Source organism: Carcharodon carcharias, chromosome 11 (genome assembly GCF_017639515.1).
Source record: "Carcharodon carcharias isolate sCarCar2 chromosome 11, sCarCar2.pri, whole genome shotgun sequence".
Taxonomy (NCBI): domain Eukaryota; kingdom Metazoa; phylum Chordata; class Chondrichthyes; order Lamniformes; family Lamnidae; genus Carcharodon; species Carcharodon carcharias.
The window spans coordinates 139,182,410-139,204,289 of NC_054477.1; positions in this window are offsets into that span (position 1 = coordinate 139,182,410).

The following is a 21,880-nucleotide window of genomic DNA, read 5'->3' on the forward strand; positions in this document are numbered from 1 at the left end:
ATTATTCAGGCCTCTGTTCAAGGAAGAAGCGGAGAGCCCTCACACCATCCCAGTGGGGGATGGAGGTGTAGAGGGATTGGACATCCATGGTGAAGAGGAGGCTTTAAGTGCCAGCTAACTGCAAATTGTTGATATGTAGGGCATCAGAGGAATCGCAGATGCAGGTGAGTAAAGCCTGGGCAAGGGAAGAGAGAACGGAGTCAAGATAGGAAGAAAGGAGTTCTGTGGGGCAGGAACAGGCTGACATGATCGGTTTACCGGGATAGTCCTGCTTGTGGATATTGGGGGTAGACAGAATCGGGTATGAGATTGGTAATCTAAGAAGTTGGAATCTGTGGAGGGAAGATCTCCAGAGGAGATGAGGTCAGTGACAGTCCTGGAAACAATGGCCTTACAGGCTCCCCTTTATCCACAGTGCATGTTACTCCTTCAAAGAACTCCAATAAATTGGTTAAACATGATTTCCCCATCACAAAACCATGGTAATCCTTCCCAATTACTTTAAGTTTCTCTAAGACCCCAGCTGTAGCCTCCTTTTTGATCAATTCTATCACTTTCCCCATCTTCCCCAGCTAACTTGCCTATAATTTCCTGTTTTCTCTTCTTTCCCTTCTTGGATGAGGGGTTATATTTGCTACTTTCAGTTGGAACCTTTCCAGAATCTAAGGCATTTTGGAAAATTAACACCAATGCATCTACTACCTCATTACTCACCTCTTTTAAGACCCTAGGATGAAATCCATCAGAACTGGGAGACATGTCAGCCCGTAGCTCCATCAGTTTGCTCAGTACCACTTGCCGAGTGAATGTAATTTCACCAAGTTCCCCTCTCTCTTCTACCTCTTGATCTCAAAGATAGTAACCTTTGCTTTACTCCTGGAGCCTTGCATGAGTAAGTATAGAAATAGAAAGATCGAGCAAATTAATTTGTAGCTGGGGAGGTGGTGCAGGGAAAAGGGAGTTAGATTCTTGGAACGTTGGGACCAGCTCTGGGAGATGTGGTTCATGTACAGACCAGACATGTTGAACTGAACAGGGCTGGGACCATTGTACTCATGGGGTAGTTTGCTACTGGTATTGGAAGGTTTGAACTAAATAGGCAGAGGTTGGGAACATTAGAAAGTATAAACAAGTTAGCAAAAGGACTGGGAAAGACAAGTAGCACTAGAGTAAGAAGTATTAAGGTGTTAGTTGAGGTCAAACTAAGAGGAAATACAGTCCTGGAAACTGATCTAATTCAGCTTTACCGTATATGTATGTAAATGTGCAAAGCATGATAAATAAGATTGATGAGTTGTGGGTGCAAATTGTCACATAAGAATATGACGTTATGGTAATAACAGATACCTGGCTAAAGAAGGGACACAACCGGATACTAAATATCTGAGGTTGCTGAGGGAAATAAGGGCAGAAACTACAGATGTACTGGCCATAATTTTCCAATCAGGCTTAGAAACAGCGATGATGCTAGAGAGTTGGAGAATTGCAAATGTCACATCCCTGTCTAAAATGGTGTAAGGACAAACCCAACAAATACAGGCCACTCAGTTTAACCTTGGTGATGGGAAAGCTTTTAGAAAAGATTATCTGGTACAAAATTATTCGGACAAATGTGGGTTAATTAAGGAGAGCCAGCATGGATTTGTTAACAGCAAATCGTGCTTATCTAACCTGATTGAGCTTTTGATGAGGTAGCAGAGAGGGTTGGTGCTGGTCATGCAATTGATGTGGTGTAACTTTGAGTCAACCAAATAAACAAAATTAACAAAATTTGGGGAAAATTAAAAAAGAGCCCCTTAAAGGGAAACTGCAAAATCAAAGACAAAATTTAAAGGAAACTTACGAACATTAAACCAAAATGTGACTAAGAGGGTCAATAAAATGCCCCAGTCACATGGACTTTCAAAAGGCATTTGATAAAGTGCCCCACTTGTCAGCAATGTTGTGCCACATGGATTAAAAGGGTCAGCAGTAGCATAAATACAAAGTTCACTGAGTGAAAAGAAACAGAGGTTTATGGTAAATGGTTGTTTATCAATCTGGAGGAAGGTAAACAGCAGAGTGTCAGCACTAGGGCCACTGCTTTTTTGAGGTATAGGAATTTAGTATACAGGGCACAATTTCAGAATTTGAAGATGACACAAAAATTACAAGCATTATGAACTGTTAAGAGGATAGTGATAGAATTCTAGGAAGTGCAGAGTGGCTGGCAGAATGAATGGATACATGGCAGGTGAAAGTTAATGCAGGAAAATGTGAAGTAATACATTTTGGTGGGAAGAATGAGAAAAGGCAATATAAAATGAAGAGTGCAATTCTAAAGGGGGCGCAGGACAAAGAGACTTGAGGGCACATATTTACAAATCATTGAAGGTGGCAGGGCTGATTGAGAAAGTGGCTAAAATGCATATAAGATCCTGGGATTTATTCAAGGTACAGAGTAGAAAAGCATAATGAACCTTCATAAAACAATTGTTTGACCTCAACTGGAATATTGGAATTTTGGCCACAGCATTTTAGGAAGAATGTGAAGGCTTTGGAAAAGGTGCAGAGAAGATTTATGAGAGTGCTTCTAGGTGGGAAGGACTTCAGTTATGAGGAAAGACTGGAGAAGCTGGGGTGTTCTGATTAGAGAAAAGAAGGTTGAAAGGGAATTTTATAGGAGTGTTCAAAATCATGAGCTGTCTAAACAGAGTAGATAGAGAGAAAAATTACCCTTTGCTGGAGGAGTTCAGAACCAGAAGGCACAAGTGTGGGGTCTCAAGTCTGAGATCAAATCCATTACAAATGAGCCAGGATTTGAGCAAAGTCCAAATTTAAGAAATGACCTGATCCTGATGCTAAAAAGAACCATGTGGAAACCACGAGGGAAAATTCAGTAGCTGAAATGATCTTTAAAACAATTAAACAACTGCTGAGTCATTCAAGCTGCTGGTCGAGCATTTGACGAGGAGTTAGAACTCGAAACCAATCAACCTCCATTGCCAGAACAGAACTAGGAAAGCTTAGGATACAGCTAGAATTTCAGGAGAGAGAAAGGGAGAAAGAAGGGGAAGTTCAAGAGAAGGAAAGTGTATTCCAGATCCGAAAATGGGAAAAAAGAGTTACAGATCAGAAAGAGGGAGAGATCAGATAGGTAGACTCTGCTCGGTGTCAGGAAAATATAATAGTTTTCATAATGTTATTGGATTTTATTGTAAGGTAGGAATAGTGTGTGTCTGTGTGTGTGTGTGGGGTGGGGGGGGGGGCACTTAACTGAATTAAAGACAGCTGGTCTGAAGGTTTTGATGTAGAGAAGCTAGGTTTGAAATTTTAAAGAGGTAAACATGGCTGAAATTTTAAAATGTGAGGTGTAAAGGGAAAATTTGCATTTTTAGATAAACCAGAGTAATTTGAATTTCAAAAGAGCTGGTTAAATGTTAACACTTAGCCAGAAGAAGCCAAACAGTGTGTTTATTTTTCCCAAAGGTTGCTGATAAAATTGGTACTATGAAAGACTTTTATTATTAGAAAAGTATAGTTGAAAGACATTTTGGGACAGTGGGATTTACATAAAAAAGGGAAAGACCTGTATAAAGGAGGTGAGGTTATGTGTAAGAGAAAGCAATTCTTAGATCTAACAATTGTGAAAAGCCTCCAGCCTCTGAACCTCAAGGTGAATTTAAATTTGACTGTTCAGGGTATTGTGTTACTTTGCCTGGGTCTTTTAAATTGTATATGTTTTACTGTTGCCTTAACAGAGGTGTAACTAGGAGTTAGATTAATTAGGGGAGCTAGGAGTTATCATAGTAGTAATTTGTAAACCTGTGTTTGTGCTTAAAATCATTTGTTTTATTAATAAAGGCTTAATTTTTTTGTAAGAAACCCAGTGGTCTTATTACTGTTGAATTCAAGGTACACATCTCAAAATAAATACAAATTGTAAATTAGTGGTGGCAGTTGTTTCCAGTTTCTGTCTGGGATTTTAATAGCTCAGCAATTACCATCTGCTGCACCATAACATGCACCTCTCTCTACCTGGGAACCGTCCAAGTCTCCCTACCCTAGAACCAAGCTTTGAAGCTCCTTTCAGAGGCTGACAAACCAGGTAGTAGCTGGACTCAGCAATTGTGCAGTGTACCTGGAGACTTGGACACTGACAACGACACTTGGAGTGATCACTTAGACCACCTGGAGGCAGTGTTCCAGGGTTTGAAAAGGGCAAACCTTGGACTGAACTTGGCAAAAATCGAGTTTGCAAAGGCCAAGGTGACTTACCCGAGACATGTAGTGGTACAGGGAAACGTGCTACCCCACGAAGCCAAGTACATGCCTTAGTCGATTTCCCTACTCCCAAAAAACAGAGGGAAATCGAGCATTATCTAGGGATGTGTGGGTTCTACTGAAAGTTTTTCCTGAACTTTTTAAGCCTAGCTTCCCCAGTAACTAAAAAGAAGCTTGAAAATGGTGTGGAGAGAGATGCACTAAGAGGCTTTTACAAAATTGGAAGTCATCTTGGCAAACAAGCCTAAACTAACTGCCCCGACTTTAGTGAACCTTGAAGGGTGGCCATCGATGCCAGTGATATATGGGTAGGTGTCTTCCTACTCCAGAAGGGTGATCCTGGGATCGAGTGTCCAATTGGCTATTTTTCCAAAATGCTCAACAAACACCAGAAAAGGTACTCCACAGTCAAGAAAGAAACTCTGGGTCTCCCTCCAGCTCTCCAGCATTTTGAAATCTATGTTTACCATGGGCACCAAGAAATTTCTAGAACAGGTAAAAACAACTAAGGTCAGGTTGTTCCATCAGAGTTTGCTCTTGGAACCCTTTAACCTAAATATTACCCACAAGGTGGGAAAGAAAAATGTAATCTCTGACACTCTATCACACGTTTAAACCCTTAGGATGCAGCAGGCAACTGGCATTGCACCTGCTAGCTGTGTGTTTCACTTTCAAGTGTGAATAAGAGAATGAATGTATACTTATATACTTTTTTTCTTTTTTAAGAACACATGTTTAAAAAAAGTGAAGCAGAATTCATTGTTTCTCCCCAGAGGTTGGAGGGAATGTCATGTCTGTCTTGTTTCTTGTTTCAATGATGCACACAGGTGGTCGACACTGTAGCTGAGCTAACCTTGTTGATAACATATTTTCCTAACATAAAGACATACCTGCAGTAACTGAATTCTATCAAGACAGGGTCCAACATGTGCTATCTGACTTTCAATTCCCAGGTCAGGTTACCCCCTATCTAGTACAGATAGTATCTAACACTGGAGTCCACTAACACAATCAACTACTATCATGACATTTCCATTTAAAAAAAAATGTTTATACAACTCAAGTACACAAAGTCTCTTATCTATTCTTTCTCACTCTGTTTCAACCAGTCTGTTTTGTCTTTTGCTCATCTCTGTATCTCTGCGTTTTTTTCACAATTCGTCCACTGGATGTTCTGAGTGGTGACAGAGGTGATTTTGAAGGACAAGGGGCCTTCTCCAGCTCTTGTATCACTATCGCCCCTTGCATAGTTTTCAGGCCTCTCGGGCTTTGTCTGGTTACCTGCTGCTTCACTGTGCATTCCGGTTTTTGATCTTCATCTACACTTTCTGGTTCAGAGCAGGGTTGTGTTTCATTTGTTTTCTGTAGGAATTTCTGGTTTCTCCACTACCGTTGTCCATTTGGAGTCTGAACCATGTAAGACATTGGTTCTCCAATGTGACAACAGCAGGATTCCAAATCCCTTCATGCTGAATCCTCACTGGCTCTCCCAAATTCAGGTAAGGCAGCAGTTAGGGGCCTCGATCAAAGTGCTGTTTCTGCAGTTGGGTTACAGTTGCAAGCTTATCTCTTAGTCTTCTCCCCATCAAGAGCTGTGCTGGGGATGATCCAATGCCCTCTAATGGAGTATTCCTGAAATCCAGCAGAGCCAGGTAGGGGTCTGAAACAAAAACAATAAAGTGCTAGAAAATCTCAGCAGGTCTGACAGCAGCTGTGGAAAGAAAGAAAGAGTTAACAATTCGAGTCCATATGTCTCTTCTTAAGAGCTAAATTCATACTGTTTAAGGGGGTGGATTAGGTGAAGCTGGATAGAAGGCCAACGATAGGTGGAGGCAAAGGAGAGATTGAGAAAGAAATCATAAACAAAAGGTCAAAGGAGTGTTAATGGTGGTGGAAATGGTTAAAGGAGGTACTAATGGTGACATTAAGGATGGAAAGCAGAATGTGATAATAGCCAGACAAGGGTAAGCACTCTGGAAAGAACAACATAACTAAGTAACAGATGGCCCTAGTGGTGGGGTGGGAGAAAGTTCAAAAATAGGCTAAAAGGTGGGGATAAAACAATGAATAAAAATGAAAATTAATTTAAAAAATAATAAAAATGAGTATTGAAAAAAAGGGGACAAAACAGGGGTGAGGATGGAGGAAAGAGTTCATGATCTGAAGCTGTTGAATTCAATGTTAAGTCCAGATGGCAGTAAAGTGCCTAATCGGAAGATGGGGTACCGTTCCTCCAGCTTGTGTTGAGCTTCACTGGAACAGGAGCAGGCCAAGGACAGACATATGGGCATGAGAGCAGGGTGGTGGGTTGAAATGGCAAGCAACAGGAAGGTTTGAGTCATGCTTGCGGACAGACCAAAGGTGTTCCCAGTCTGTGTTTGGTCTCTCCAAGTAGAGGAGACCACATTGGGAGCAGCAAATACAGTAGACCAAATTGAGGGAGGTGCAAGTGAAGCACTGCTTCACTCAAAGGGAGATTCTGGGCCCTTGGATGGTGAGGAGAGGGGAGGTAAAGGGTCAGATGTTGCACCTTTTGTGATTTCATGGGAAAGTGCCGTGGACGGGATTGAGGTGTTGGGGGTGATGGAGGAGTGGATCAGGGTGTCCCGGAGGGAATGGTTCCTACGGAATGCCAACAGGGGGATTGAAGCGAAGATGTGTTTGGCAGCAGCATCATGCTGGAGTTGGTGGAAATGGCAGAAGATAATCCTTTGAATACGGAGGCTGGTGGGGTGGAAAGTGATGACAAAGTTCTGGGAGGGAGAGGAAGGTGTAAAGGCAGATGCACGGGATATGGGTCGGACATGGTTAATGGTCCTGTCAACCACCACGGGTGGGAAACATCAGTTAAAAGAAGAAGGAAAACATGTCAGAAGCACTGTTTTGGAAAGTGGCATCATCGGAACTGATGTGATGGAGGCAAAGGAACTGAGAGAATCACATGGAGTCCTTACAGGAGGCAGGGTGTGAGGAGATTTATTCGATGTAGCTGTGGGAGTCCGTGGGTTTGTAATGAATATTGGTGGGCAGTCTATCATCAAAAATTGAGACAGAGAGGTCAAGCAAGGGAAGTGTTGGAGATTGACGATCTGAAAGTGATGAAGGGTTGGAAATTGGAAGCAGAATTGATAAAATTTTTCCAGGTCCAGACAAGAGCAGGAAGCAGCACTAAAACAGTCACCGATGTACCGAAAATAGAGTTTTGGGAAGGGGCCTGAGTAGGACTGGAACAAGGAATGTTCCACATACCCCATAAAGAGACAGGCATAACTGAGGCCCATGCAGGTACCCATAGCCACACTTTTTATTTGCAGGAAGTGAGGCAAGTTTAAGGAGAAGCTGTTCAGTGAGAGAACAAATTCAGCCAGATGGAAGAGAGTGGTGGTGGGTGAGAATTATTCAGGCCTCTGTTCAAGGAAGAATCAGAGAGCCCTCACACCTTCCTGGTGGAGGATGGAGGTGTAGAGGGATTGGACGTCCATGGTGAAGAGGTTGCGGTAAGTGCCAGGTAACTGGAAATTGTTGATATGATGTAGGGCATCAGAGGAATCGCAGGTGTAGGTGGGTAGAGACTGGGCAAGGGGAGAGACAACGGAGTCAAGATAGGAAGAAATGAGTTCTGTGGGGCAGGAACAGGCTGACACGATCGGTCTACTGGGACAGTCCTGTTTGTGGATATTGGGGGTAGATAGAAGCGGGCTATGAGATTGGAAACTATGGAGGGAAGATCTCCAGAGGAGATGAGATCAGTGACAGTCCTGGAAACAATGACTTGATGTTCCGGGTGGGGTCATGGTCTAGGGGGAGGTAGGAGGTATGAAACTGAATCCTTTGCTGAGTACTGAACATACAGCAAAAGGGAGGGGAAGGTCAGGGGATCTGGTGAATACACGGCAAGGGCTGGGAATAGAAGACAGGATGGGGTCAGAGGGATGGGAAGGGGTGGAGGGTCCTGACTGGGTGTTGGTATCAGTGAGTTGTTGGAGCTTGCATTCCTTAGCACCTGAAAGAAAGAGAAGAATTTTCTTGTGAAGGCACCGGATGAGACAAAGAATAAAATGAAACTGGGGGCAAGGGCAGCTTTGAGATAGGGTGAGTCAGTGCTGCTGGAGGGAGAGGTCGAGTGTGTTCATATGGCGGCACACGGCACTCAGTTTGGATCTCAGGATGCGGTGAGAACAATAGAGCGAGGAGCGTTGTGTGTCCCAGAGATAACTGTAATCCTGGATGGATTTGAAACATGAAGGTTGGAACTTTAGCTGGAGTTCATGTGGGTTAAGTCGGAGATGGAGACAGTCACTGGGGAAGGAAATATGACTGTGTAAGCAAGTTTTAGTAAACGCCTTGTCAAACACAAGGAGGGAAATGGAAAGCAATGAAGGTGAATCGGGCAAAAGAGACCAGCGTAAATCCTGTTGGAGAGAACCTCTTCAAGGTAGGCATTCCTGGAAGAGAAGTGGCAGTGAATTAAACACTAAGATAAAGGCAAAATACTGCGGATGCTGGAAATCTGAAACAAAAACAAAAAATGCTGGAAAAACTCAGCAGGTCTGACTGCATCTGTGGAAAGGAAGACAGAGTTAATGTTTTGAGTCCATATGACCCTTCTTCAGAGCTAAAGGGAAGTAAAAATGTGGTGAAATTTATATTGTCAAAGGAGGGGTGGAGCAGGTGAGGCTGGATAGAAGGCCAGTGATAGCTGGAGGCAAAGGAGAGATTGCCAAAGACATCATAAACAAAAGGACAAAGGGTGTTAATGGTAGTGGTACTGGCTAAAGGAGGTGCTAATGGTGACATTAAGGATGGAAAGCAAAATGTGATAATAGCCAGAAAAGGGTAGGCACTCTGGAAAGAACAATGTGAACAAGTGACTGGTGACCCTCGTGGGGGTGGGCTGGGGGAAGGGATGGTGGTGGGAAGAAAGATTGAAAATAGGCTAAAAGGTGGGGATAAAACAATGAATAAAAATGAAATTGAAGTTAAATAATAATTTTTAAGAAGTGGAAAAAAAATAAATATTAAAAAATGAAAATGAAAATTCAAGAAAGGGAATAAAAAAGGAGAGAGTTCGTGGTCTGAAGTTGATGAACTCAATGTTAAGTCCAGGAGGCTGTAAAGTGCCTGATCGGAAGGTGAACTGCTGTTCCTGCGTTGGGCTTCACTGGAACATTGTAGCAGGCCAAGGACAGACATGTGGGAATGAGAGCAGGATGGTGTATTAAAATGGCAAGTAACAGGAAGGTCTGGGTCATGCTTGCGGACAGACCAAAGGCATCCTGTAAAACAGTCACCAGTCTGCATTTGCTCTCTCCATTGTAGAGGAGACCACATTGGGAGCAGTGAATGCAGTAGACCAAATTGAGGGAAGTGCAAGTGAAGCGTTGCTTCACTTGAAAGGAGTTTCTGGGCCCTTGGATGGTGAGGAGGGGGGAGGTAAAGGGGCAGGTGTTGCACCTTTTGCAAGTTCATGGGAAGGTGCCGTGAGAGGGGGTTGATGTGTTGGGGGTGAGGGAGGAGTGGACCAGGGTGTCCCGGAGGGAATGGTCCCAATGGAATGCCAATGGTGGGGTGTGGTTGGGGTGAAGAGAAGATGTGCTTGGTGGTGGCATCATACTGGATTTGGCAGAAATATTGGAGGATGATCCTTTGAATGCGGAGCCTGGTGGGTGGAAAGTGAGGGCAAGCGGGATCCTATCATGGTTATTGGAGGGAGAGGAAGAGGGAGAGGGGTCTCTTCCGTCTGCCTTTGCCTTCTTCAACAGTTGTTTTAAGGTCTGCACAGTACGTTCCCCTATTCCGTTGGATTGTGGATATTTGGAACTTGACGTAGCAAAACTCCCAGTCCTGTGCAAATTTGCAAAACTTATTGCTCGAGAATTGTGGACCCTTATCTGAGATGAGCATTTAAGGTATGCCTAAGCAAGCAAAAATTGATTTTAAATGATTCATTACAGTGATGCTCTTACTATCATTTCTCAGCAGCACAGACTCAAAAAACTTTGAGTAATAATCTACAGCTAGTAGGTACCCACTGTTGTCAAATATGAACAAATCCATTCCAATATTCTGCTAGGGCCTCTCTGGAACACTGTGCAATTGAAGTGGTTCTTTTTTTTGTGATTTACTGCACTTTCGGCACACTGCACACTCATTCACCATTTCTCCAATTTGTGCTCCTATTCCAGGCCAATACATTTCATCTCGATCTCTTCTCCTACATGTTTCTATGCCGAGGTGACTTTTATGTGTGTGCTGCAGCATTTCTTTCCTCAGTGTTGCAGGAAATATGATCTTTTCTCTCTTAAAAAGCATTCCTTCTGCCACATGAAGTTCCTCACCAAAGTTCCAGTACTCTTGTATAGCAGAAGGGGCTCCACTCTGATGTGTGGGTCAGCCGGTTTGCACAATCTGTTGCAGTTTTCTCAGGGTGACATTGCTCTTGGTTGCTTCCCTGATCTCATCCAGTTTGGTTACAGCCAGAGGTAAGTTCTTTGTCAGCATGTGAGCCTGTGCTTCCATTTCTTTATCCTCTTCCTCGGTGATGGGTAGGTATGCACGTGACAGCGTATATGAGCTGTACATTTCCTTGCCCAGATTGTATTCAACTCTGATCTGGTACTTTTGCAGGCTCATTAGCAGATTCTTGATGGTGCACAGTTCAGCTTTTTAGGTATAGCTTCCAAAAGCTTATAATCAGACTTATCTCCACATTTTTGCCATAGACAAATTGGTGGAAGTGTTCTAGGCCAAACACAATTACCAGCATTTCTTTCTATGTTTGGGCATATCGTTGCTGTGTTTCAGTCATTGCCTTTGAAGCATATGCCACTGGTGCCTCATTTTGCAAGAGAACAGCTCCCAGGCCAGACCTTGAAGCATCCATTGAGATCCTGACTGGCTGACTGACATTGTAATTCTTTAATACTGGTGCCTGGGACAGTGTTCTCTTCAGACCGGGCAAAGATTCCTGGTGACTTTGTTCCCAGTGCCATTCCACATCATTTTGTAGAAGTTCTCTGAGAGGTGCTGTCAGGTTTGACATGTTTGGAATGAATTTCCCAAGGTAGGTCACCATTCCCAAAAACCTCTCCAAGTCTTTCTTACATTCTGGGGGTGGCATGTTCACTCGTTTTACTCGAGTCCGGCTTCAGTCCTTCACTTCTTAGTGCATGTCCCAAGTACTTGATTTCATAAAGATCTATTTTGCACTTTTCCTTCTTCAACTTGAGGTTCCTTTCTTTAGCTCTGGCCAGCACCTGCCTCAGTCTGTGGCTGCGTTCTTCTGGCACGCCTCCCCAGACCAGCATATCATCTGTATAGGTTTCCAAGCTCTCTAACCCTTCAAACAGCTACTTCACTGTTCTGTGGAACATCCCTGTACCTGAATTAATACCAAAAGTTAAGCATAAAAACCTGTATCACCCATATGATGTGTTGAAGGTACAGAGAAAGGAGCTGTGTTCATTCAGCTTGACCTGACAGAAGCTTAAACTTGCATCCAAGACTGAACAGTATTTAGCATCAGCTAGCTTACATGTGATCTCTTCTACTGTGGGCAGCTGGTAATGCTCTCTTTTTACAGTCTGGTTTAGGTCTCTGGGATCCCGACAGACTCATTGATTCCCATCTGATTTTTCTACAATTACAATTGGATCAACCCACTTTATCAGTTCTTCAATTTTTTGATGATGTGAAGTTTCTTCGTTCTTCCCAACTCTGCTTTAAGTCAATCTCTCAGCATTACTGGTATTTTCCTGGGCGGGTGTATTTTGAGTATCAAAGTTGTATCAATCTTGATGGTGTGTTCTCCTTTTAGGCAACCAATCCCCTGGAACACATATTTATGCTCGCTCAGGATGTCATCATTGGTGACAATCATTATTCTCTTGATTGGCTTCAGTTTTTCACAAGCTTTGATTCCAAGAAGGGTTTTGCATCAGTTTTCACTACTATAAATGGATGTGTTGGAGACTGTTTTTTTGTGCTCACTTTCAGTGTGCACTTGCCTCCTACTGTAATTTTTTCACCTGTATAAGTAGACAGCTTCATTTTTGTTTTAGTTAGCTGTTTTTCTCTGCTTATTCTAAGATGCAGGCTTGTGGGAACGGCATTTATTTGTGCACCTGTGTCAAGCTTGAAATTCACCATCATGTTGGTAAATTTTAAATCAACCTTCTATTCGTCTTCTTTGGAATTTTTTTTGCTCTGCCAACGAAAAGTTCAGCTTCAGTGTCTGTGCCAATAATGTGCGCTTCCTTCGATTTACACATTTTAGCGAAGTAATTTAGTTTATCACAGTTCTTACACTGCTTTCCATTGGCTGGACAACTGCGTGGTAAATTCTCTGTTCTGCATTAACTGCATTTAAATGTTTTAATAGCCATTTTGTTCTTTTTACCTCCTAGCTCTCTATTTGTTCCTTCCCAGGGCTGTTCCTGTTTAACTGAATCTAACTGCTTGTCCATGTGTGACTTATCATCTTCTTTCATCTGTTTAATCTGGCATTTTGTTGTCTCTGCCGCTGTGCAGATATTCATTGCTTCCTCCAGCGTGTAATCAACTTCTCTCAAAAGCCGTTCTCTCAGACAGTCATTTGTGATTCCGCAAATTATTCTATCTCAGATGAGTGATTATTCAACCTCTCCAAATTCACACAATTTAGCTCATTTTCTCAGCTCAGTTACGTACTGAGTACTGTTGTCACTGCCTCACATGCACATATAAAATTGGTATCTTTCGCGTACACAATGTTTTTCTTAGGGCTACAGTAGGCTTTGAATTTTTCCATTATTTCTTTCAAGTCATTTTGTTTCTCATCATTTTCAAACATGAATGTGTTATAGACTTCTAGGTTGCTTCCCCTGCTACATGAAGCAGGATGGAAAACTGTACCTGAGGGGCTTTTTTGTCACTATCAGTCACTGTGAGGTACAACTCGAATTGCTGCTGGAACCTCCTCCAGTTTTCGGTGAGATTTCTCTCAAAACTCAGCTCTGTTGGTGGTTTCAGAACCTCCATTGTTGCATTTAGTTTACTTCTGACACCATGTTTTGCTTTTTGTTTCAATGATGCATACAGGCTGTCAACATTATAGCTGAGTTAACTTTATTGATAACATATTTTCCTAACATAAACACAAATCTGAAGTATTTGAATTCTATCAAGACAAACTCCAACATGTGCTACCTGACCTTCGACCCCCAAGTCAGGTGACCCCATATCTAGTACAGAGTACCATATTGTATCTAATACTGGAGTCCACTGCCACAATCAACTATTATCATGACAATATCCATAAGATATGAAAGAGGCCATAAACTGTTTAAATCAAAGCTTATTTCCGACTATTTAAAATGGACATTGCTGGACCAAAAACCTGGCTGCTACATGGCGTATGATTTGCAAGTTGGCTACAGTTCTAGAAACATCCAAAAGTAATTATAGAATAAAGCTCAATACTTATCCACGTGGAATCTCACATCTATCATTGTGTGGACCTATTACAATCAATGAAACAAGAGAGCAACAGATGGCCTTTCTCCCAGACTAGCATTTATAACAAAAAGAGAGCCATTGGAACTCATTATTTTAGGGGCAGAAACATTTAAAGAAGTTCAATTGCTAATTATTATGTTGTTTAACCAAGTACCTATTTGGTTAAATAAAAGGGATAGCAACTGAGACTAGTTTGGTCGGTAGAGAGTTTTATGACAAGCAATAAAACTCTGTCTTGGCTTTCGAAAAGGAACTATGTGTTTCTCATACCTATATGTTGCATGATTGTGAGGACCAGGTAGCTGAAGTTGACAGGGAATCTGAAGATCGAGAAAGTAATTTGGATGAAGAAGATGAAGTGATGTGTCCCAAGGACAACTGCCAAAAGCTGGCGCTAATGTTATATAGAAGGGGCCAGTCAATGGCCGGATGCGACAATTGTAGATAGAGCAGGGAAGGCCACTGGAAAATATAAAAACTGGTTAAATGTACGAGATAAAGGACAGGAGGTTAGGCCTATGGATTGGGAACATGAAAGTACAAAAATGGAAGGCACAGAAATGCAGTATCAGTTCACACAGTGGGTCTGGGAGTGAACATACCTCTAGGAAGAGATTGCGAACTGTTGAAAGAACATCTCTAAATGGGAGAGGGAGATCAAACAGTAACCGTCTGGAGCATGATAGAGGCAGGCTAGAGGACGGAGGTTAACAAGGTCAAGGAATATGGCACAGACTGGTAACGCTACAAGGACCAGAAACCCATGTCATTGAGAAGTCTTAGGAGCTTCAAACAAAGTGGTCAATACATTAATAAAGGATGCCAAACAGCAAGGACTACATAGTTGGAAAGAATTTGGGGTATACATAAAGAGGTGCCAGAAACGAGACAACCAGCTCTGTCTCATATATGGATATGCATGGAAAAGGTGCTTCCTGATAGGACTTATAAAGCTACAGCCAGGCTAGTGGCACGAGGGTTTCAAGAAAAAGTAGGTGACCAAGATGTAAAAGTAGATTCACCTACAACAGGGAAAGTTATGCTGAAGATCTTTTTAGCTCTATTACCTACAAATGCTTGGGACTGTAAGTCCATTGATATTAAAGCTGCTTTTTGGCAGGGGCACCAACTTCAAAGGGAAGTTTTTCTCTGTCCACCAAAAGATGCGCCAAATGCAGAAGAGACTCTTTGGAAAATAAATAAATGCATAAACGGTTTAAATTATGCATCCAGAGTTTGGTTTTTCATCAGTGAGGTCAGTTTTGTTAAAGTTGGGCTGTCTTCAGTTGGAAACAGATCCGGCAATGTTTTACTGGCACCTTGGAGGGAAATTTGCAGACATCTTTATGATGCGTGTAGATGATTTTTTGTGGGGTGGTAGTAGCGAATGTAAAAAGTTGTCATTAATGGGCTCAGAACATTGTTTAAAATTGGAAGTCGGGTTTCCGGTGCGTTTAAGTACGTTGGATTAGAAATCAGGCAGAATGGATCACATACTCTTTTACATCAGCAATTCTATCTAGAGAATTTCAATCTCATTGCAATTAGTCTTGGCAGGACCTCTGAGAAAGATACAGCAGCTTCTGAAACAGAAAAAGAGGAACTCAGAAATCTAATTGGGCTAATCAGTTGGCTAGGCAATCGAACAAGGCCAGACGTCAGCTTTGACATTTTGGAATTGAGCGCTAAAATGAATGATCCCAAGGTTGAAGAAATCATTTGGGCAATCAAAACATTGACAAAATTAAAAATATAACAATGCATTTTGAAATTTCTCTCTTTGGGTTATGTTAGAAAAATGAAATTGATTGTGTTCAGTGATGCGTCTTATGCAAATCTATATGATGGATTTTCGAGTGCGGGAGGATTTATAATATTTCTCAGGGGGAATAAAGGCAAATGCTGCCCTTTGAACATAGGAATCTAAAAAGATAGGAAAAGTTGTAAAAAAGTACATTAGCAGTGGAGACTCTCACCCTTGTTGAGGTGATAGATATGGCATTCTTTGTATCAAAGATACTGACAGAAGTTTTAAATGGAAAAGGGTATTTGGGAACGGTACCCGGTACCTATCGAATGTTTTATTGACAACAAGTCACTTTGGAAAAATGTTCACTACTAAGTGTATGAATGAGAAGAGATTGCAAATTGACATTGCAAGCTTAAAACAGATGCTCAAGAATAAGGGGATTGCCAAGGTCAAATATATTGAGAGCAACCAATTATCTGACTGCTTCACCAAAAGAGGAACAAGCTCCAAGAAGTTACCAGAGACCCTCAGCGGGGTGTCTTTTTCTTTAAGAAAAAAAACTTGTTTGTGTGGTCATAGCCATACATGTGTTTTTCTTTATTTTTAAGGAGGGGAATAAGGTCAATTTATTGAATGAAAAACATATGTTGATGTTTGCTTTAGCATTACTTTTTTTTATGTGTGATTATAGAAACTTAAGGGTTACTTTCTTTTAAGAAGAGGGGCATCTGTTAGGGAAGGAAACAGTTAAGAAGTTCAATTGCTAATTATTAGGTTGTTTAACTAAGTACCATTTGGTTGTATAAAAGGGATAATAGCTGAGACTAGTTTGGTCAGTGGAGAGTTTTATGAAAAATAATGAAACTCTGGTTTGGTTTTGGTCTTCATTTCTAAACAACTATTTGAACTTAACAGGTATACCTGTGGAGAAGCTAATAACCACCATCTGTCCTTTAAGTGAACAATGGATTTTGATCAGAGGTGTGGGAATAGATTATTACCCTGAAACTGACTCATAAATGGGCAATATCACATGACCTAAGCTCCTCTGAAAAAGTGGAAAGTATTAATGTTGCATCCCTGGACTACCAGGCAGTCTGCTGTTTACCAATTAGCCTGTCAACACCAAAGTAGGTCTCCAGGCTGACAGCAAATCCTGTCTCAAGTCTAAACCTCCTCAAAGCCTGGTTCTCTGGAAGATTCCTGCCATTGTCTTTAGAGCTGACCAAGTCTCTGTATACCAATGTCGTCTTGCTGTGTCATCACCAACTCTATAGGAATTCAGCTATCTGAACCTGCTTTAACGGAACCCTCACTGGACTCTAACATTCGTGCGATTTAATAATCATATCTTTGGTTTCTTTTCATTTTAAGTTATTCCTAGTTGTAAAACATTTCTTTCCTGTTTCCTTCTTGCGCTCGTGCGTAGTTGCAACAGTCAATCCCCAGGTTTGAATATATGAATAAACAATGCTTCTGATTTAACCCTAAAAAGAGTTTGTTGCAAGTCACTTTAAAATTGACTTCAAAACCAAGGGCTTGGGGAAATATGCCACAGGCTACTTCAAAAATTTGAAACACCTCTTCTTACAGACAGATAGTGAGGAAAAATAAAGGAGTTCAGTTTTCTTTTCTCCCCTATCTGTAACACCCATCTTACCCCCTTATCCACTCTATTCCCTTACCCACCCTATCCCCTTACACACTTACCTTCTTTCAAAGAAGCTTTGGGACATTTAAACCCTTTACCTACCAGAATATGTCAGCTAGTGACCTAAAAAGGGGTGTGGCTTCTGCATGGTCTCTCTTCACTACTCCATCTAAGGTTTGCTGCACTGAGGCAATTTGGAAGGATCATCCATTGGAATGTTGCTCAGAAAACTCGGAGGAAGGTATTAAAGCCCCTGTGGCTGCTTCTGAATTATTGTTTGATCAGGGTCAGAAATAGGTGGCAGGATGTTATGGCCCCATCGCAGTGGGGGCAGCGCTGTAAAAATGTGGTGGGCCATTCATATGTCCATTGAATTTGGTGGGACCATAAAATCCCACCAGTGTAAAATTCCACCAAGGAAGATTTGGGCCATTGTTTATCGATCTTCCAGAAAGCCAGTTGGTGGAAGATAGAAGTGGGGCTGTTCTTTTCACAATTTTATGAGCTTTTATTTACAGAATTACACATTACAAACACCACAGTCTGAGTCTCTTTTTTTTTTAGCAAGGGCATAAGTGTATCCCTAGTTAATGATGACCACCTGCATATAATTAAATACAATAAATATCCAAGAGCTGTTTGATATAACCCAAAGGGTTATCATTATAATATTATTATTATTGCTTGACTGCTATCACAACCTATCATTATCACAGTGGGGCCTGTAAGTTCACAGTTAGCTTTTCAGTGCTAAGGGAGTAATTGCTTTTGTGGGGCTATAAAGACAAATGTCTGTTTTTATAAGGGATTAAATACTTGATTGGATTTAAATGTATTGACTGGGATTTTATTATTTTAATAATAAGTTTTTTTATATAAAATGAAGACTGAAATAGACACTTAGAACTTAATTTTTTTCATCTCAGCATAGTTCCTGAGGTCTGCCCATGGTGGATACTGAATGAGTGGTACAAAGTGTGTAAGTGAAAAGGGTGGTGGGTGGGGGCCATGGGCTGGGAAGAGTTGGCACTAAGTTGGAACAGGGGCTCTAAGAGGCCATGAGGATGGGTAGAGGGGAATCAGGAGTGGATGGGGGTATGAGCGGATGTGAGGTTGAGGCTTAGAGGACCTACCTGCTTTTGTTAAAACTGGAACAAAGTCCTACAGCACCAAGGTGGGGCTTTTAAAATAACCAGTCTTGGCACTCTGAAGCCCCTGTGGCTGCTTCTGAACAGTTTCTGGGGGCAGCAGACCCGGCTCCAGCATGAATTCACCCCACCCCAGAACAAAAACATGCCCATTTGGGGAAGTTTGTTCTGAGGTAGGCTTGGCAGTCAGAAAATTTCCTGACTCTGGAATGAAAATCCAGGCCAAACACTCCATGAGCCTTTTTAGTGGAATACCAACAAAATATTATAGAAAAGGGAGAGCTATATATATATTGCAGACGGTTCTATATTTTATAACAATTTTGAAGCATATTTTCCTCTGATGTGAAATATGGTTCAATTAAAGACATTAGCATTTTGTCTATTACTGGGACAACCTCTAAGCAGCCTGACCACTGAACTATCACGTACTGCTCAGGTTGTAGTTGTGTAGTTGTGTAATGGTCCTAGAATATGAAATACCTCTGAATCATTAGTAATGTACTAGAGATTTAAGGAAGTTTGATTCATAAGGATTAGGATCTGCTTTCATAGAACTTTGGTGAATCAGCCCTGCATTCCAAATTAGGGCTGGTGTCTGTGCAAAGCCAAAACATCGAGCCCCCAGGGCCATGGTCTCTAGAATTTTCTTCCTAGACTTTGCTTCTCTGTACTCATGTTCAAATACTGACATTTTCAACTGTTCCTCAGTGACTCTCCCTAACTTTTCCCCAAACTCTTCTATGGTGGCCTTACCCACAACCCCCCACCCGTGCCAAATTCAACCCCTCCATTGTTTTGAATTGTTTAAGGGTGTTTCACAATGTTAATAGTGCTTCGTCAGTTCTTATGCTGCTTCATTCCACTTTTAGCTTTCACCATTCAGTGGTTGTAAGGAAGAGAGGGAGGATATGTGAGCTATAGGAATCTGAGAGCTCTGTATCTAGGATAGGATACAACTTTAAGACATTATATAAAATATTACAGTCAGGTGAGAAAGGTAGAATGGCTCCCCTCTTTTTCCACTCCTCATTTTGCTGCAGCAGAGTTGTTTTTAAAGGATATGCTTGTAAAACAAGTGAGTGCTAACTATTTAAGTGCTGCGACTGTAAAAGGCACACACACACAGAGTTTGCCTTGTACCTTTTTTAAAAAAAAGACAATAGTATTTATTGTACCTAAATTTATTGTACCTGATCTAAATAAAAATAATCAAAACATGCACGTGTGCATGGACTCAGGCACGCAGACTTACAGACATGTCACAAAGTGGAAGAAAAGATCAAGTAGTTTAAATGTCAAAAAATAAAAGGCAGTTATATATGGATTTGGTACATTGATGACTTGGATGAATTCAGACTGGGCTCGATGGTCTTTCTGAATTCAGCATCAATACAGTTTAAAGATGTTGACAGATGATTTATATCTTCTGGAGTCAGCAGCTGCTGGGTTGATTCTAAAACACTGCCTGCAGCATGCATATGGTCAAATAACAGGCAGGGCTCAACTTATCAGGATGGATGGAGAGTGAGAGAGAGTCCACTTAGTGTTGCCTCTTCTTCTGTCCTCTGGACTAAAGAAAAGCAGTTCATTAAAACAAAAAAAGAGGATTAGTCGGCTTATCACATGATCCACTGTTGATAACTGACCAGTTACACTAGCATGATCATAGTGAGTTAATTCCAGGTGTATGGTTTAGACATTATTAGATAGTGGCTCGAGGTGTTCCCTTCTCAGCCAAGGCTCACTGTGCAAAGTGATTGTGTCTAATTGCCTGTTTAACACCCAATTGAATACAAAGGTGATTGTGTGGTTGTTTTGTGAATGGTTCAGGTTATGGGGAGAGTTGGGGGGGTGCGGTTGGTCATTCATATTCCTTTAAGGTGATGTATCTGATGGGTTTTCCTAGACAGCCTTTGTTGTAAGGGTGGCCGAGTTGCTACTATTGATAGAGTTGATCTGCAGACACTTCTTGGGAGGAAACATGAAGTTTATTTACAATATACTCAGCAGCAACAATACATGTGCTTTAAACTCCAACTCTATCTCTACACTGACTGCTGAGGTAGCCAGTGCTACTCTCCTATTGGTTACAACAGATCATCTTCCTTGGGCTGGATTTTTGTGGCATTATGAAGACTCCCTGGTCCATTAAAAAATGGGAGGCAGGACCCAATGTGGAAGCCCTCTGGCCCCAACCCCACCCCACACCCCCCACCTCCCCCCCCCACGCTCCCAATTTCCAATAGATCTAATTTTTGCTAGCAGCGGAAAGGGGTGAGGCATGATTCACACAAGAGGGAAATCTGAACTCAGCAGGGCTATTGGAACTTTGTGCTGCATTCAAACAGACCCATTTTGACTTTTCCATGGGCCTTAACCAACAGTGTTGGAGTCACAAATTGACAGAGTAGGTGTGAGCACTCAGGAAAGTTGGAAAAGACCTGTTTAAGTGTCATGATCAGTGGTTTTTCAAATCACCTGCCCTTTAATTGAAAAAAACTTAATTTATCAGTGAGAGTTAAAATAAACACCATCTGCTGGATGGCTTTGATTGGCAGGTCATCTGTTGTAGATTTTTTAAAAAGTTATCACCTGTTTATGCGGTTTCAGTAGAGTTAGTTGTTGACACTTCTCAAGGACTATGAGTATGTCTTAATGAATGCTTGGCTGATTTTCTAAATCCACAATTATCTCAGCAGGGATAATTCTGAGTCCAAAGTGTGATTGACAGTTTAAAGACACTATTAAAGTATTAGCTTTCTTTGATGTGGCATCTGCATATTAGTTTGTCAGTTTTTACAAAACTTCAGGAGATGGAACAGCTTTGAATGGGTTTCATGAATGCAAGTTATTTTTATTATCAACTGTGTATTATTAAGAGTTGATTTATTTGCTAAAAAGTTTTTTTTTTCATCTCCACGTGGTTCCCGAGGTTTGCCCGTGGTGCATAGTGGGCAATTGGGTAAGTATTTGGCATGGGAGTATGAGGGGACATGGAGCTGATGAGGGGGTATAGTATGGGGGACATGAGTTGATATGGGAGGGCCCAGAAGACAGGGGTGATCACAGTGCTAAATACCAGGCCTGGGACTACGGGTATCTGAGCTCATTACTCTAAATGGAGTTTCTTGTCTCCCAGGCTGAGGAGTCAGAGACAGAGCTACAGACCTGAAAGACCAACTTTAACAAGATCAAAACCACCAGCATGAATGTCACGATTATTTTAAAAGCTAGTCTGTCATGTAAGTTTCACTGTGTTGCTGTGGCAGCTGCTTCCAACCTTAGGGCAGCTTTGTTGCTCTGATTTTTTTTTTAAGAAGCCTGCCAGAAAGCCACAAAGCTGACTGAAGGTCAAAAGCAGAAGTGCAACAACTGGGAGTCTTCCTGATTGAAAAATGATAAGTGAAATCTCTATTTTAGAGCCAACTGGATGCTGCGGAGGAGATGGTTGGGGGAGGTTGGAGGTGTGGAGGTTGGGGGAGTTTGAGGGGTGATGAAGAGGTGGGGGTTGGGGACTTTGGGGGATGTTGGAGAGGTGGAGGAGTTGGGAGGGTGTTGGGGTTGTGGGGT